This window comes from Microtus pennsylvanicus, chromosome 10, assembly GCF_037038515.1.
Source record: "Microtus pennsylvanicus isolate mMicPen1 chromosome 10, mMicPen1.hap1, whole genome shotgun sequence".
Lineage (NCBI taxonomy): Eukaryota > Metazoa > Chordata > Mammalia > Rodentia > Cricetidae > Microtus > Microtus pennsylvanicus.
Window position 1 is genome coordinate 90,428,618 of NC_134588.1, and position 19,451 is coordinate 90,448,068.

At 40.0% G+C, this 19,451-nt stretch overlaps 1 protein-coding gene across 2 annotated transcripts in view; it reads right to left on the reverse strand.

Annotated features, from left to right (window-relative positions):
* The window catches only part of Atf6 (activating transcription factor 6), a 169,506-nt gene that overhangs the window by 94,426 nt on the left and 55,629 nt on the right, over positions 1-19,451 (reverse strand). The window lies entirely within an intron of this gene.

Consider the following 19,451-nt stretch of genomic DNA (forward strand, 5'->3'; position numbering starts at 1 on the left):
TTTAAGTATAAAAGTCTGTATTTATAAAACAAACAAATGCAGTGTTTTACTTGCTTTTAAAACCCTAACACTACATTATATAAATTGCTGTAGTTTATATTCAGAGCCTCTTTCTCAAAGACCTGTATGCTGAAAGCTTGTATCCATCGGGAGGTAGTGGAACCATTAGGAGGTAGGGCCTAGTGGATGAAGTCAGAACACTGAGTCATGCTTTAGAAGGGGATGCTGGGAAGCTAGCCCCTCCTATGCCCTTCTCCCTCACTTTCCAGCAGCTCTAAGGTAAGCAGACTTCCATGACATGTTCCTGATAATATACTGTGTCACTACACGCTCAAAGCAACTGAGTCAAGAGATCATGGACTAAAACCTCTGAAATTAACAACCAAATAAACCTTTCTGAATTTTAAGTTGATTTATCTCAAGTATTTATTACAGTAACAAAAAGCTAACACATATGAATAGAAACTCACGTAAGTACATATAAACAAATTTTAAATGCAAATATTTGAAGTAGAAAATGTTTTCAATGGGCAAATTCTTCCAATGAAGGAAAAACTGCTGTTCTCTTCTAGTGCTCAAGGACATCATTAGCCTTGCCACAATGCTAGACGGCAGCTGTGGTGGTTTGAAAGAAAATGGCCCCCAAAGACTATTAGGAGGTGTGGCCTTGTGGAGAAGGTGTGGCCTTGTTGGAAGAAGTGTGTGTCGCTATGGAGGCGAGCTTTGAGGTCTCATATATGCTCAAGTCATACCCGGTGAGACAGACCACTTCCTGCTTGCCCACATAAGATACAGAACTCACAGCTACTCTCCAGCACCATGTCTGCCTGCATGATACCATCTTCCTGCCATGATAATAATGGTCTAAACCTCTGAACTGTAAGCAAGTCACAATTAAATGTTTTCCTTTATAAGCATTGCTGTGGTCATGGTGTCTTCTCTACAGCAAAAGAAACCTTAACAAACACAGCAGGCTATCAAATAAAGTTATCTAAAACTATTTATAGTCTATTTTCATTTATAAGTAAAAATTTTTATTTACTTCTTACTTTCAACTCTGCCTCAGGCTTTCACTCATCAGTGTGATAGGCATAAGTGTTTGGGGAAAATAATACCATAAATTAGACACATACATACATACACACATACATACATACATACACACATACACACATACATACATAGGCAGATATACAGACAATATTGTGATAAATATAATACTTTAAACTCATTGATCATGTGCTTAATAAATCCGGCTTATCAATATCATTTTAAATATGCTTATTTTTATAAAAGCTACACACATAACTTACATTAGTCATGATCCTGATTCAACACAGAGAATTCTCTGGGAATTAATAATAAAAGATTGTATTTCGAGAATAAAGTGGAAGAAGAAGGTAAGGCTGATGAAAAAGAGCAGTTAGGGCCCCCGGTCTAAAAGTAAAAGCCTTTGGGGGCAACCAAGGTTTATGTTCAAATAAGCATGAATAGGCGGAGGGAAAACAAGAGGCAGATATATTTCTCTAGAATCCTTTCCTGATTTATTCTTTTAGTTTCCAATTCTTTACCACTAGAAATCACTGCCACCTTCAGTTCTCATATGGCATGTTGTTATTCTGACAAACTGCAAACTCTTCAAAGGTACACTGCCAAATTTTGACTACTGTATAAAATTTAATTTTACAAAACTAATACTAAATTGTTATTACAATTGTATATTTCAGGCTGAATGCTTACTTAAGCAGCCATGCAATACTGCAAGCCTTGCTGCCTTGTAGAATGCCTAACGGAGAGCTAGAGAGATGGCTCAGTGGTTAAGAGCACTGACTGCTCTTCCAGTGGTCCTGAGTTCAATTCCCAGCAACCACATGGTGGCTCACAGCCATCTATAATGAGACCTGGCGCCCTCTTCTGGCATGTGGGCACCCATGGAAGGAATGCTGTACACATAGAATGCCTAACTGAACCTGGAGGAAAGGCCTAGTACAATATCCAACTGAACCTGGGGGAGAGGTCTAGTACAATATCTAACTGGAGAGACCTAGTACAATATCTAACTGGAGAGGCCTCATACAATATCTAACTGGAGAGGCCTAGTACAATATCTAACTGGAGAGGCCTAGTACAATATCTAACTGGAGAGGCCTCGTACAATATCTAACTGGAGAGGCCTCGTACAATATCTAACTGGAGAGGCCTCGTACAATATCTAACTGGAGAGGCCTCGTACAATATCTAACTGGAGAGGCCTAGTACAATATCTAACTGGAGAGGCCTAGTACAATATCTAACTGGAGAGGCCTAGTACAATATCTAACTGGAGAGGCCTCGTACAATATCTAACTGGAGAGGCCTAGTACAATATCTAACTGGAGAGGCCTCGTACAATATCTAACTGGAGAGGCCTAGTACAATATCCAACTGAACCTGGAGGAGAGGCCTAGTACAATATCTAACTGGAGAGGCCTAGTACAATATCTAACTGGAGAGGCCTCGTACAATATCTAACTGGAGAGGCCTAGTACAATATCCAACTGAACCTGGAGGAGAGGCCTAGTACAATATCTAACTGGAGAGAGACCTAGTACAATATCTAACTGGAGAGGCCTAGTACAATATCTAACTGGAGAGGCCTAGTACAATATCTAACTGGAGAGGCCTCGTACAATATCTAACTGGAGAGGCCTAGTACAATATCCAACTGAACCTGGAGGAGAGACCTAGTACAATATCTAACTGGAGAGGCCTAGTACAATATCTAACTGGAGAGGCCTCGTACAATATCTAACTGGAGAGGCCTAGTACAATATCCAACTGAACCTGGAGGAGAGGCCTAGTACAATATCTAACTGGAGAGGCCTAGTACAATATCTAAGTGGAGAGGCCTCATACAATATCTAACTGGAGAGGCCTAGTACAATATCTAACTGGAGAGGCCTAGTACAATATCTAAGTGGAGAGGCCTCATACAATATCTAACTGGAGAGGCCTAGTTCAATGTGTAACTGAAGAGACCTAGTGCAATGTCAAACTGAACCTGGGGAAGAGACAAGTGAGAAAGCAGGGAAGAAGGGTTAAACAATAAGAGTTGCATGTTTTCTTTTTAAGACTTAAAAACAAACAAACAAACACTTTTGCCTTTGGTATCAGAAATTATATTTATAACAATATGCTAAGAAAGAAGAGTTAAGAACTTCCCCTTAAGCTGACAAAATCTGTTTGTTTAGCCCCTCGGTTGTGCTCCTTGCTGAACAGAATCCATGCTCTGACCCCTTCAGGGACTCAGAGGGACCTCCCACTCTAGGGAGTCATGACATAGTTTCAGAACTGAGCCCTATCATTACACTATACTGTTGATGACAGTTCCCCAAATGACTGATTACCTAATAAGCATGTACTAAATATCTATTATGTTCCAGGGACCTATTCTTTGGTAAATACACAAAGACAAAAAAAAAAGATAAAAAACTAAGTTACTTTGTATAGATGGGTATGATCGATTAACGAGCTGACTGACAGAAGAGTGGTCAGTGTCATACATAACAGGGCTAAGCAGAACGCTATGAAATATACAGGCGAGAGCACTGGACTCTACGGAGAGGCTCCTGAGGCAATTCTAAATGGCAAGCAGCAAACAAATGAGCAGGAGCACGAGAGCGAGGAAAGGCATCTCACGCAAACACAACAGTTCTATGAGTGAAGCACACGGGCTCGACAGAGCATTATTTAAGGGCGGGGATGTGGCCACAGACAGCACAGAGTGGGAAGAGGAGCATCTCAAGGGAGACGAGAGCAGCAATAACACAAGGCTAGGTATGTGTGGCCTTGCCTGCCATGCTTAGTAAGTCTAATAATTTATACAGTGAAGCAAAATCACTTTGTCCTTGTGTGAATTTATACTCTTCTGTATACCGGGCATAATCTTTCCAATGGCTGGTGGACTTTCCTGGTCTGGTGGCATAATCTTCATTTTAAGCATTATTTGTTTACTATTCATTATGACTGCCAGAAAAGCACATTATTAGACAATATCCTAGGCTCTGAACTCCACAAGGAGTCTCCCTAATGTAACTCTCAGACTTTAAACAGAGAAGTGAAAATGGCTGTTCTGCCTTCTAAAAATGACGTAACACACTTTGTATTCGCCTCTGTATCAGAATGTACCTTCTTCTGGTACAGTGGCTCTCAGACTGAGGCATCTGGACCAGCAGTGTTGGTATCACCTGGTAACTGGTCAGAAATGCAAATTCTTGTATGAAGAAACTCTGGGGGTGGTTGTCTAAAAGTCAGTGTTTTAACAAGCTGTCCGGATGACTGCCAGTGGCTAAGACCCTCTACCCATGCTTTCTACAGCATCTTCCTTGTAGATTCACGCCCATGGCTCCATCTGAAGTAGACAGTTCAGAGGACTGGGACAGAAGGACAGAGCCAAAAGTGGCAAAATCTGGGGCTTACTGATTTTTTTGAAAACTAGTTCAGTACTGTTAATACTTTAGAGATTTGAAGATTCTCTGATCATCATTCCTCAACCACCTCCCCATCTCAGAGCTGGCGTTCTCGCCGTCATTTACAGCTATTTACACGATCCAGGCCTGTCACCAGTGTGGTCTATCTCGTCTATAATAAAACTGTGCAACAACTTTAGCACATTTATTAGAAGACAAGTTCGCTATTGATGCACAAGTGGCCGCTGTTCTCTGCACTACCGATGCTGGTAATGATTCTGATGCTGTAATACCAATGTACCCCAGCAATCGCCCACAGCTACTCTGAGAATTCTACATTGACTTGTAAACCAAAGAGCTCAATTCTCACAAAGTGCACTTCACCACACCGTTTATCTAGAGGCAACGTAACACTTTGAGCAAGGAAATTACCAAAAATTAGGTTTTAAATAAGCTAAGTCTTGAGTTTATTATCCACATATTGGCCTGGAAAAAAAGTGTATTAAGAAGTTTACTGTCTTCCTTTTCTTTAATTTCCTTTTTTTTTTTTTGCAGGGAGGAAATGCTATTTGGTCTCAAATTCATACATATTTTAATGCTTAATGTGAAATTTCTGAAAAAATACTTGAGCTCTGAAATAACTGGGAGAAACTTAATCTTAGCTATGAGAATAACTTCACATTTATAGTTTCCTTGTATCTCTTAATATTTAAAAGAATTTCATTCCACTGCCAGATTTCAGGATTGTCTAAGAATAATTGTAATATTACAAATATCAAGAGGAATTTGGCAGCTCTTGAAGTAGCCAAATATACAAAAGGGTATGAGAAAATTATTGTTGGTATGAACTTTTAGATTCTTGGCCTGAGTATTTTTGTAATATTGGAAAAAAAATAAATTTCCAAGAACACAGAAAGATGAGTCCAGCACAGCAAGAATATGTAGCTAGGCTAGTGACTACTACCTGGTGACTTTATTACCCATAATAGTAATAAAATAATTAACTAAACCTTAAATATGCATTTATTTGTTTTATCTGCTTGGATGTTTTGCTTGCATGTATATCTGTGCACATGTGCATGCAGTGCTCTTGGAAGCTAGAAGAGGGGGCTGGACTCCCTGAAGCTGGAGTTATAGACAGTTGTTAGCTGCCATTGGGGGCTGGGAATCAAATCGGGTCCTCTGCAAGAACAGAAAGTGCTCTTATATTAACTAGTGAGCCAATTCTCCAGCCCCCAGCTTAACTTTTTATAATTAACTTAGACCAAGTTCTATCCAGTAGTTTAAAATAAACTAACAAATACTAAGAAAACATGAGTCTCTGTGATCTATGACTCTACAACCAGAAACATGCTACCCACCAAGAGTCACGATGGCTCTAATCCACAGAATAATCATTACACAAAAAACCTTGCTCATGTTATGTGCTAATGATCCTGAAAAGCATAGATTAATAAAACATGAATTATTTTCATTTCTTCCAAAGTTTGAAAGAAGCATTATAAGAATTGTTACTTTACTCTTTCACCTATGAAATTCTAAATGTCAACAACTGTTTTCGGTTATTAATGGGGCCAATTATCCTTAAGACTTCAGATATCCAATTTTCATACCAACTGGCTGAACATAAAATGGCACATGTTCAAGTGTACCCTTGGAAAGCCTGGTTTTTTTATGCTACAAGTAGATCAATTTTGAAATTGAAGCCATCTCCACAGGTAAGAGTAATACTGTTTCTCATCTCACACACACACACACACACACACACACACACACACACACACCTCAAACCAAATGTTGCTATTGTTCTGAGACCCACACATGAAAAGCTGAATTATTTTCAGCTGAGAAAGATCATGGAGACCTTTGGGGGTGTAATGTGGAAAAATAGAAAGAGCACAAAATTTGAAAGCAAAAGATCTGGATTCAAGATGTGACTCAAATGCCTGCCTGGAAAAGTTAGTTAAGTTCTTTAAGCTTCCAATTCCTTACAAAAAAATATAAAAAATAACAAATATGTCGCAGGGCTCGTCTGAGAGTCACATGAAATGACAGATGTGGACATATTTTATAAGGCTGAGGATGCCTCAGAGTACTTAGTGACACAGCTGTCTTCCTGCTTTGTCCAGTTCAAGTGTTCACAACATAGCAACTGCAGTGATCTTTTTAAAATCTAGATCAGACTACTACGTCTGTCCACAGCTCACTCCTTTAGACGGCTCCCCTTTTCTAGCATAAAAAGCCCAAAATTTAAAATGACCAAGGGCTTACTTCATCTGACCCTTCCCTTCCAGTTTGCCTCTGAGATATTACCTCCTAGTTCTCCCGTCCTGTTCACTTAAGTTTAGCCAAACTTATCTCCTCACTCACCCTAGGGTTCCTGCGGTGCCTACTGCCTTTGCAATGCTCTTCCCCAGATATCCAGACGGCTAGCCTTATCGTCATCAAATCTTAGCTCAAAATTTTCTACACAAGGATCACTATTTAAAACTACATCCCCACAAACTCGCACACACTTGTAAAATCTTTTACCCTACCATATTTCATTTTGCTTAAAGAATTTACAGTCTGACCATTTTACCTATTAAATGTCTTGTTTCAATACAGCACAAGCTGAAAGATGCAAAAATCTCTGTGTTATTCTGGGTCAGTGCCTGCCATATAGGAGGCACTCCTGGAGTTTGGTTTGTTTATTTTAAATAAAAAGTAAAATAAATATATTGGAATTTTACATCTTCACTTTGCTGTTAAACTTACATGAAATTATCAATTCCTAAGACAAAAACTTTCCTGTTTTGCAGCCAATTCTAAGTGCCTGGAGCTCAGGCAGAGCTGCTGAGTAGAGCGCGGACTGCTCCATCTGTAAGGCCTTGCCTGCCTGAGAGGCCTTTGCTGTGTTAGTGATGGAGATCAAGTTTCAGCTCAGCCACCCAACTGTATTTTCAGTTTCCTCATCTGTAAAATGGTCATAATAACACTGCCTAATGGCAGTAGAAGGAAAAATGGATTAATTCACGAAACAATCAGATTACTATTTGATACACTGAGTTTGATAACTGATAGCATGATACAACAAACAAAACTAGCTACCTTTACCAACCAAGCACTAAAGATATCAATATACAGTCAACCTAGATTGTTCTAGATCAATCGTATTCTCCTTCATATATTTTATTTTCTTCCTATTGCTTTATTTCTATTTCTTATATTCTAATTCAAAAAAGGGGGCAGAGAAGTGGGAGGATAGAGAAAAAGAGGACGAAGAGAGGGTGGGCTGTTTTAATGAGAATTCTGATAAAGGGCTGATAAGAAAACCACATAAAGTATGTAGGTTATGTACACATTCCCCAACTGTAGTTCATTCAGAAGTCACAGGTCATGCTGTGATAAACTGACTATGGAAATAACATAAACACTGGTTATACTCGAAAAACTGAATATCAAAAAGTCTAAGTGTGCAGCACATGTCCACAATTCATGTAGATGCTAGCAATTAAGAATAATCTGCAGAATGACCCCTAAAATTCTTACTGAAATGACAAAATAACTCAAATCTGGAGACAAAATGGCATTAATGATAAATTTCCTAGACACCTAAGCCATAAATAATATTATAATTACATTTGTATATTCACAGATCAAGGTGTGCGTTATTCTACAGTCCCACACCCAGTACAAAGCTGAGCCACTTACTCCTCCGTTACTATGTATGACTGCAGCTGACAACGCATGCTCATACCTGCATGTGCTAAGTACTGCAATGGTAGTTAAAGCTCTTTAAGACAAACCGTTCACTGGCCTTTTTTTGCATTTATTAAGAATATAAGTCATAAGGAGAAAACAGCAGCACAGTCAATGTACATACTGACAGGAGTTTTTACCTGGCCTAACTTCTCACTGATCCCCTCTCAGGAGGGAAGCGTTACTAACTTTCAGTTTAGTACATGTTGCCCAGGCATCTACTTACTCCAGGTAAAGAAGAAAGTTAGACGGATCAGAGGGTGTGACTTCGGACACCCTCTGTTTCAGTCTAACTGGTGATGCCTGGTAAAGCCACTGGCATGCTCCTTAGAAGCAGTCTCTGCAAACTCATGTGAAAGCCCAGACAAGAAAAAAATCAGCAGCAGGATTTCTATGCCTTCGAAATCAAGCACTGCACTTGACAGCCACCCTTGAAAGCAAAGACTGACATCTATACAGATGCTTTTGACAATCATGAAAACACTGAAACTATCTAGAAAGGCATCTGGTGCTAGCTCTCCAATCCTGATCCAGTAACACCTGGGACTTAGATGTGTTTTTATATGTACTTGAGATGCTTAGATGTCATTTTGATAAATGTGGAACATACTTTTAGCCAAGAGCTTGAATTAGATTACATGTAAGAGTCTAGCTGAACAAAACCATCTATACTTGGTGGTTTGAATTCTGACATCTAAGATACACAATGCCTTTTAACATTCAGCCAAATGGTGATATCATACAGCAAAATGTGCTCAACAATAGAACACAGGGGGGAAAATTGGAACCAGATTTGGGGACAAGCTCATCTCAGGATAAGAAGCTAGAATTCTGCCTGCAGAACAATGAAAAGCTGATAATTTAGAGAATTCTGAAATAAGACATTTGGTCTCTACCAAGCTCCCGGGTCGCACTTCACGCAATGCTCTATGTTCACTTCTTCCTCACACTGCCACCACATCAGAACCACAGCGCAGCCAGCTGATCCCTCACGGCATGATTTAGTCTCCTCCTCCACAGCTGCCGGCTCAGACTCTGTGCTCCACATCTAGGGAGGGCATATCACCTAACCCGGAGCAAGAGAGGAAAACGAACCCTCTTTTTTCAACACTTGCTGATTCTTTTAAACAATGTAACATACTTCATGTGCTTGAGACACTAATCTACCACTTGAAGAAAAGGGTGACAGTACTAGCCTTTAAGATGCAGAGAGAAACACGATACAGGAATTCATAATCTGCAGCCCAACCTGCCAGGAAGAACCTGTTTTACCAGGGATACGCTGTGACTCTTCTGTTCAGAACAGGGGCTTAGGAATTTCCTGATATATTAGACAAGCTTAAAGATAGACAGGGAGCTGTCTAGAGATTTACAACATATAAAAGTACTTTTCTCCTTGAAGTTTCTCTGATATTAATAAAGCAGCTTTAGGTTTCTTCAGGAATACTGCTAGCCTTTCTCCCCCACCCCCCCGTAACTGTGAACTTTTCTGTAGCCTCACAGTTTATTTCTCCTTTAAACAGCCTCATGTTGAATTTTGCTTTTTCTCCACTCTAGCCAACAAATATGCCTTTTAAAGATAAAAGTCCAGTTCAGGAGCAAGGGAGATGGCTTAGTGGATAAAGTGCTCCCTATGCAATTACAAGGACATGAGTTCAAATCCCCAGAATCCACATGGAGCCAGGTATGATAGCACACATCTGTAATGCCATACTCCTAAAGCAAGATGAACAACGGAGACAGGAGACTCGTAAGCCCACTGCCTGCCTGGTGCACACAACAGTCAACAACAGAGACCCTGCCTCAAACAAGGTAAAAGGTGAGGACCACACTCAAGGTTGTCCTCTGGCCACTATATATGTGCTGTGACACAGGCATGCCCACACTCACACACACACACACACACACACACAGCCATCCATTTTCACCAACTTCATCTCCATCACAGTATGTATTTTTGTAGTCTAGTTTTCTTCCCTTTAATACTTTTTGAAATGAAATTGTCAAAATGTGTTTTGTTATTACTTATCCCAAAATTTTAAAAGTTCAACTTAACAAGTCTAAACATGGTATCTCTACCTACCTCCCCCAAACCAAAATAAATTTTGATTCTATCACTCCCAATTCAAATGAATTATTTCCATCTTGATTTGTTTTATATAAAAAAAACTGGGCATTATTACTATTTCATATTGCCAGCTATTTAAAAAACTTCACTCACAAATTGTATTTTTGGGTGTTGGCTAACCGTTTTGAGTCTAAACCTTGTTGAGGCCATTTTCTTTCTTCAGGAAATAACATCCTTCAGCAGTCTCTAATGGGATCTGCCAATAGTAAGCCCTCTCCAGCTGTGTGTCTTCACATAGCCTATACTTCTCTACACTTCAAAGGTGGTTTTGCCAGGCAGAGACATTAGGGTGAATTCTCTTAAAACTTTAAGGATACCATTCTACTGATTTCTAGCACCTTGATACTGTTGAGAAGTCAGCTACAGTCTCATAAAAATAAGCTTGAGAGAAACCTATCTTGTCTCTGAGGTGTTGTGAAGATCTTCTGTTTGCTTCTGCTGTTCTACAGTCTTGCTGGGTCGTATCAACGTATGAATAGCTTTTTATCTGGCACATTTTTTTCCCCAGAACTTATTTATGCTGAGCCTGTTAAGTCTCAGTATCGTTATCTTCCATAAACTCTGCGTATGTCTAGTTTATTGCAGCTTCAAATGTTGCTCTTCCCCATCTTCCCTTCCTTTGGGTGGCACTTTGATGGCTACTGCAGCTTCTTTTATGCTATCCTTTTCTCTGTTGCTGCCTCTCCTTAAATATAGCTCAGTTTTTTGTTTGTTTGGGTTTGGTTTTGTTTTTAATTAAAACCTCAGCTCTGCATACAATGGAAGGGAGGCAAGGGGAAGGAGAAGACTAGTCGGAGTTGGGAAAGGGGGAGGACATGCTTGAAGTATGATATACTTCAAATTTTAAACTATCTTTCTGAAGTAACTTCAGACTTACAAAGTAGGACCATAGCTCATATACACTTTCTCCAGCTCCCTCAAATGCCAATGTTAGTACAGTAAATAGTACAATGCAATGGTAATAGAATAAGCAAACATAGACACTGACTCCTCTAGTGTCTGCCCCGCAGTCCTCATAGCCACACTGTCCTGCTAATCCCACTGTCTGCTCCAGCCCCATGTACTATATTACTTGCCTGTATCTACTCATTCTCCATTCTCAGAATGGCCCTCGGCCTTTCCTTGACTTTCATGACCTTGATACTTTTGAAGACTCAGGTCATTTTGTACTGTGTCCCTCATTTGGGTATTATCTGATTGTTAAATGATTAAATTCAGAAAAATGCATCTGGGGACAAGTATTTCACAGATGTAGCAATCGCGTTCTTTCTTGTGCATTCCATCAGATGCCAGACGTCACATTACTGGTAATGTTACTCTAATCACTTGGTTATGATGGTATAACCTCAAGTCTTTTAACACCTCTCATGATTTCTACCTCTTGGCCTGTTACACTGCCTACTTTTCTTTGTATCTGTGGTGTATGCATGTGTGTGGAAGTGTGTGCAGCTGTGTGTAGATTCACCCTCACATGGGTGTTTGCAGATCAGAGGTCAACCCCAAGTGTCTTCCTCGACTGAATTACTACCTTATTTTTTGAGACAGAATCTCTCAGTGAATTTAGACTGGCCAGCCAGCAAGCCCCTGCAGTCCACTGTGATCTGCCTGTCTCTGCTCACTTCCTTCCCTGGCTGTTACATGGTGCTGAGGACCCAAACTTGGGTGCAAAGGTAGTTGTTGTGAAATCTACCCACTGGGTCATCTTTCCGGCCCCTTTAGTTAGTCTAAGTTAGTTGGTGTTTTGCTTATTTTACCTTACTAATTATATCTAGTTTTCTTCAAAATGTTCTGATCAACTCTACCTTTCATCACTATTTGAATCTACTCTTCTATCTAATACATTTTATCTTTTGTAGATGATAATTCCAGTACCCATAGTATCAAAGTCTGAGTTTGTAGATCTTTTTTTTTTTTTTTTGAGACAGGATCTCATATACTCCAGGTTGCCCTCTTAGGTTGCTATATAGCCAAGAATGACCTTGAACTTCTAATCTTCTTGCCTCTACCTCCCAAATGCTAGGGTTATAGGAGTGTGACACCATGCCTGGTTTGTGTGGAAGGTCCTTGGGTATGCTACCTACTGAGTTATATATACTCCCAGCCCAATCTTTTCTGTTTTGAAACTTGGTCTTGGTAAGATGTCAGAGTTGCCCCTGAACTCATTCTGTAGCCTAAAACAGGCCTGGAACTTGTGATCTTCCTGCCTCGCCCTCCTGGTAGCTAACACTTAGTCTTATACCACCAGGCTGGTTCATACAGGTTAGCCATTTCCTGCTGCCCAGAGTCTGTACTTTATAGACCACCCAAACTGGGCTGACTCCTTCAATCTCAGGCCAAAAATAGCTAGAGCCCTTCTTCACCATCCATAAAACATCAATAGGTTAGAAAAATTAATCCGGTTAAGGTTGTTTATTTTCTTTTTCTATGTGCTGACTACACAGTAACCCAAACCCTTCAACAGGGCCCGCTTTGTTACACATTATCTTTCACAAATTCTTTAACTTTAGATATAAAGTATTTCTATATTTCTACAAAGTATTTCTATATTCCAAATGCTTTCAGGAAATATTATTTGTGTGTGGGGGGGGGGGGGCGGTGGTGATCAAGACACAGTTTCTCTGTGTAGGCCTGGCTGTCCTAGAATTCACTCTGTAGACCAAGCTGACCTTGAACTACTTTTTGCCTCCTAGTGCTGGGATTGAAGATATAAGCCACCACTGCCAGGCCAGGGGTTATTTCTTAAGGTATATGTGGCAAATAGTTGTATTTTTTCCACATGGGCCCATAACAATAGGCACAAAAGGACTCATCTACACTATATGTCTGAAATACTATTTTTATTATAGTATATGATCTCATCAAAAAGAGTTTAGGTTCCTAAATTTAAAATCTTTAGAAATCTCTGGTTAAACTATCCATTTGTTTGGGCAAGTCTAATCCAGTAATATTCAAGAAAATTCAGATTGAGCTCACAATCTGCACCAATTAAAATATAATACTAATTACTTAAAGATTCCTGTTATTATTGTTGTTTTAAAGGAAATTCTTATGGCTTCTTAAAGATTTATTTATTTTATATATACAAATGTTTTATTCCCGTGTATGTCTGTGCCTCATGCCTGAGGAAGATCCTCTGGAACTGGAACTATGGACAGATGGACAGTTGTGAGGTGCTAATGTGGGTACTGGGAATAGAACCCAGGCCCTCTATAAGAAAAAGTGTTCTTAATTACTGAGCCATCTTTCCTGCTCTGTTGCTTTTTTGTTTGTTTGTTTGTTTTATAGGATATGAGTGTGAGTGAGGTGTGTGTGTGTGTGTGTGTGTGTGTGTGTGTGTGTGTGTGTGTGTGTGTTACTGGGTTGTTCTAGAACTATCTTCTAGGCGGAACTGATGAAGGGCATCTGGGAACTTTTTCACCTCTGGCTGACTCCATCCAGCAGGTGAAAAGACTGTAAACAATGGGGCCAATGAAAAGACGCTCTTGAATAATGCAAACCCTAATTCTCAGCATCCGGTTAGGCTGCAGGTTTCAGTCTTGGAATCACTGTTGTTTCTGGCTTTGATTTTCCTGTCCGTGCCAGTCTTGTATAGGAGAAATAGTTCTCTGCTTTTATGAGTTTTGCAGCCAGTTTTGTCTTTTTCCTTCTTGGTATTTGGAGACATACCAAGTTGTTAAGAAACTTCTGTTTCCTCAAATCTTCCAGCTCTTCTTTTAAAGCTTTTAAACATATTTTAAAATTTGAAGTTCTTAATATTCCCACAGCCTGGCATTCTGTTCCTTAAGACTCAAGAAAAAGATCTTAGCTGGTTGTACTTCAGGATTTTCAAATATCTTAACTCTCTCATTCTTAAATTCCTTTCTGTGCTGGCATTTAATTCTTTTCTGAACCATTTTGTGTCTCTTCATAATTAATCCATCTACTGTGGAAATGACATTCATTTAATGGCTTTAAAGAAGATCATTAGCTCATTCAAAACTTTTTATTGCAAATTTCTGTTGACCCAAAAGGACTTTCACAAAATGCTTCCTCGCGGAGGACACCGGCGCGGATGCGGGATAGTCCAAGCATGAAACAGTGAAGTCCACACTGAGAGCAGATCGCCACACTACAACTAAATCAAGTAGGTTTTTAGGGGCCTGGCCTGCAGAGTGGTAGACCTTTCATCGGCGAGGTCCACAGGAAAACGGGGAGCCTGGTCCTGTCCCTGAAGACCACCCTGAGTAGGGAGTGTTCTTGGCCCGCGGGACACAGGAAACGGAGTGGGGGCATTCCCTGACCCCCTTGACACCCCCCCCCACCCCCACCCCACCCCCCCCCCACCCCCTACCCCCCCCCCACCCCCCCCCCCCACCCCCCGGTTAGCCTGCGAGAGCTGGTACCCTCTGCTGGGGCTGCTCCTCCTCGGCTGCGACCTCTCCCTGGTATATCCCAGCTTGTGCCCAGGGACCTCCTTCACTCCCCCTCCCTTCCGCAGAGCGCGGGATCACCCAGTTTAGCCTGTTTGGGCGCTGAAGGGAGCTCGGGGCAGAGGGCAGTGGGAGTTTGTCTGTTTTGGTGGCTGGCCTGCAGAGGGGTAGGACTTTTGTTGGTGAGGTCCCTGGCGAACGGGGAGCCTGGTCCTGGTCCTGAAGACCCTTCTGAGTGGTGAAAGAGATCTTGGCCAGAGACGGGACCCAGGAAACAGAGAGAAGGCATTTTGTAAGCAGGGCCCCTGGCCAACAGGAAAACCTGTTCCTGTTTTAAAAGACCCATGAGAAGGCATCGATAGGAAGAGATGGGCAGGCGCCAAGGCAAGAATTCATCCAACAATCTGAAAAACAACATGAAAACACCAGAACCCAATGATCTTACAACAGAAGGATTTGAACACCCTAACACAGATGAAGTGGAAAAAAATGACTTTATGAAAGCAATAGAGTCCCTTAAACAACATGTAAAAAACACCCTTATAGAAATGGGTAAGAAGTATAACAAAAAGGTTGAAGAAATGAGTAAATGCGAAAATGATACCCTGGGAAACCAAGAAAAAATGATCACACAGGTAATGGAAACAGTTCAAGAATTGAAAACTGAAATGGAAGCAAGGAAGAAAACACAAACTGAGGAACGGCTGGATATGGAAAATCTAGGTCAACGAGCAGAGACTACAGAAACAAGCATAATCAATAGAATAGAAGAGATAGAAGAAAGAATCTCAGATGCTGAAGAAACCATAGAGAAAATAAATGCACTGATCAAAGAAAACAGCAAAGTCAACAAATTCTCATCACAAAACATTCAGGAAATATGGGACACAATAAAAAAATCAAACCTAAGAATAATAGGGATAGAAGAAGGAGAAGAGTCACAGCTCAAAGGCCCAGAAAATATTTTGAACAAAATTATGGAAGAAAACTTTCCCAACATAAAGAAAGATACACCTTTGAATATTCAAGAAGCATACAGAACACCAAACAGACTGGATCAAAGAAAAACATCCCCTCGCCATATAATAATCAAAACACAAAATATACAGATTAAAGAAAGAATATTAAGAGCTGCAAAGGAAAAAGGGCAAGTAACTTATAAAGGTAAACCAATCAGACTTACACCTGACTTCTCTATGGAAACCATGAAAGCCAGAAGGTCCTGGATAGAGGTACTGCAGAAGCTAAGAGACCATGGATGCAAACCCAAACTACTATACCCAGCCAAGCTATCATTCACTATCAATGGAGAAAACAAGACATTCCAGGATAAGAACAAATTTAAACAATACGTAGCCACAAATCCAGCACTACAGAAAGTAATAGAAGGAAAATCACAATTCAAGGAATCCAACATAGCCAACACTGCCTACAATAATTCACGCAACTAGCGACCCTTCACCAGCACAACTCAAAGAAGGGAGACACACAAACTCTACTATCAAAAACTAAGAATAACCGGAGTAAACAACCACTGGTCATTAATATCACTTAATATTAATGGTCTCAATCTCAATTCACCTATAAAAAGGCACAGGCTAAGAGACTGGATACGAAAATAGGATCCAACATTCTGCTGTTTGCAAGAAACACATCTCAACCACAAAGACAGGCATCTACTCAGAGTAAAGGGTTGGGAAAAGGTTTTTCAAGCAAACGGTCCTAAGAAAAAAGCAGGTGTGGCCATACTAATTTCTAACAAAACTGACTTCAAACTAAAATCAATCAGAAGAGATCGAGGTGCACACTTTATACTCATAACAGGAACATTTCATCAGGATGAAGTCTCAATCCTGAATATCTACGCCCCTAATACAAAAGCATCCACTATGTAAAAGAAATATTACTAAAACTCAAGGCAGACATCAAACCACACACACTAGTAGTAGCAGACTTCTACACACCTCTCTTCACCAATGGACAGGTCAATCAGACAGAAACCTAATAGAGAAGTAAAAGAATTGTTGGAGGTAATGAAGCAAATGGACTTAACAGACATCTATAGAACATTCCACCCAAATAGGAAAGAATATACCTTCTTCTCTGCAGCTCATGGAACCTTCTTGAAAATTGTCCACATACTTGGAAACAAAGGAAACCTCCACAGACACAAAAAAATATCAGTGTCCACCTGTGTCTTATCAGATCACCACGGACTAAAGTTAGAACGCAACAACAATGCTACCCCCAGAAAGCCGACAAACTCATGGAAACTGAACAGTCAACTACTGAACCACACCTGGGTCAAGGAAGAAATTAAGAAAGAAATTAAAGTCTTCCTTGATTTTAATGAAAATAAAGAGACAACATACTCAAACCTATGGGACACGATGAAAGCAGTGCTAAGAGGAAAGTTCATAGCACTAAGTGCCCACTTAAAGAAAACGGAGAAAGCATACATCGGGGACTTAACAGCACACCTGAAAGCCCTAGAAAAAAAAGAAGCAGACTCACCTAGGAGGAGTAGAAGACTGGAAATAATCAAACTGAGGGGGAAATCAACAAAATAGAAACAGAGAAAACAGTCCAAAGAATCAATGAAAGAAAAAGTTGGTTCTTGGAGAAAATCAACAAGATGGACAAACCCCTATCCAAACTAATTAAACGACAGAGAGAGAACACACAAATAAATAAGATCAGAAATGAAAGGGGGGACATAACCATAGACACAGAGGAAATTCAGAGAATCATTAGATCTTACTACAAAAGCCTGTTTGCCAAAAAACTGGAAAATGCAAAAGAAATGGACATTTTTTTAGATAAGTACCATATACCAAAGCTAAACCAAGACCAGGTGAACGATCTAAATAGACCTGTTAGTCGGAAGAATTAGAAACTGTTATCAAAAATCTCCCTTCCAAAAAAAGCCCAGGACCAGATGGTTTCAAGGCAGAATTCTACCAGAATTTCGAAGAAGAGCTAATACCTATACTCCTAAATGTATTTCACAATATAAAAACAGAAGAGTCACTGCCAAATTCCTTTTATGAAGCTACAGTTACCCTGATACCAAAACCACACAAAGACCCAACCAAGAAAAAGAATTACAGGCCTATCTCACTCATGAACATCGACGCAAAAATTCTCAATAAAATACTGGCAAACCTAATCCAAGAACACATTAGAAAAATTATCCATTATGATCAAGTAGGCTTCATCCCAGAGATGCAGGGCTGGTTCAACATACGAAAATCTATCAATGTAATCCACCATATAAATAAACTGAAAGAAAAAAACCATATGATCATTTCATTAGATGCTGAAAAAGCATTCGACAAAATTCAACACCCCTTTATGATAAAGGTCTTGGAGAGATTATGGATACAAGGGGCATACCTAAATATAATAACAGCTATTTACAGCAAGCCGACAGCTAACATTAAATTAAACAGAGAAAAATTCAAAGCCATCCCACTAAAATCAGGAACACGACAAGGATGTCCACTCTCTCCATACCTCTTCAATATAGTGCTTGAAGTTCTAGCAATAGCAATAAGACAACATAAGAGGATGAAGGGGATTCGTATTGGAAAGGAAGAAGTTAAGCTTTCGTTATTTGCAGGTGATATGATAGTATACATAAGCGACCCCAAAAACTCTACCAAAGAACTCCTACAGCTGATAAACACCTTTAGTGATGTGGCAGGATACAAGATCAACTCCAAAAAATCAGTTGCCTTCCTATACATTAAGGATAAGGAAGCAGAGAGGGAAATCAGAGAAGCCTCACCTTTCACGATAGCCACAAATAGCATAAAATATCTCGGGGTAACTCTGACCAAGGAAGTGAAAGATCTATTTGACAAGAACTTTAAGTCTTTGAAGAAAGAAATTGAAGAGGACACCAGAAAATGGAAGGGTCTCCCTTGCTTTTGGATTGGGAGGATCAACATAGTAAAAATGGCAATTCTACCAAAAGCAATCTATAGATTCAACGCAATCCCCATCAAAATCCCATCAAAATTCTTCACAGATCTGGAGAAGACAATAATCAACTTTATATGGAAAAACAAAAAAACCAGGATAGCCAAAACAATCTTATACAATAAAGGACTGTCTGGAGGCATTACCATCCCTGACTTCAAACTCTATTACAGAGCTACAATATTGAAAACAGCTTGGTATTGGCATAAAAACAGAGAAGTCGACCAATGGAATCGAATAGAAGATCCTGACTTCAACCCACAAACCTATGAACACCTGATTTTCGATAAAGGAGCTAAAAGTATACAATGGAAAAAAGAGAGCATCTTCAACAAATTGTGCTGATAAAACTGAATGTCAATCTGTAGAAAAATGAAAATAGATCCATATCTATCACCTTGCACAAAACTCAATTCCAAATGGATTAAAGACCTCAATATCAGTCTGAACACACTGAACCTGATAGAAGAGAAAGTGGGAAGTACTCTACAACACATGGGCACAAGAGACCACTTCCTACGTATAACCCCAGCAGCGCAGACATTAAGGGCCTCATTGAATAAATGGGACCTCCTGAGACTGAGAAGCTTCTGTAAAGCAAAGAACACTGTCACTAAGACAAAAAGGCAACCCACTGACTGGGAGAAGATCTTCACCAACCCTGCAACTGACAAAGGTCTGATCTCCAAAATATATAAAGAACTCAAGAAACTAGACCGTAAAAGGCTAATCAACCCAATT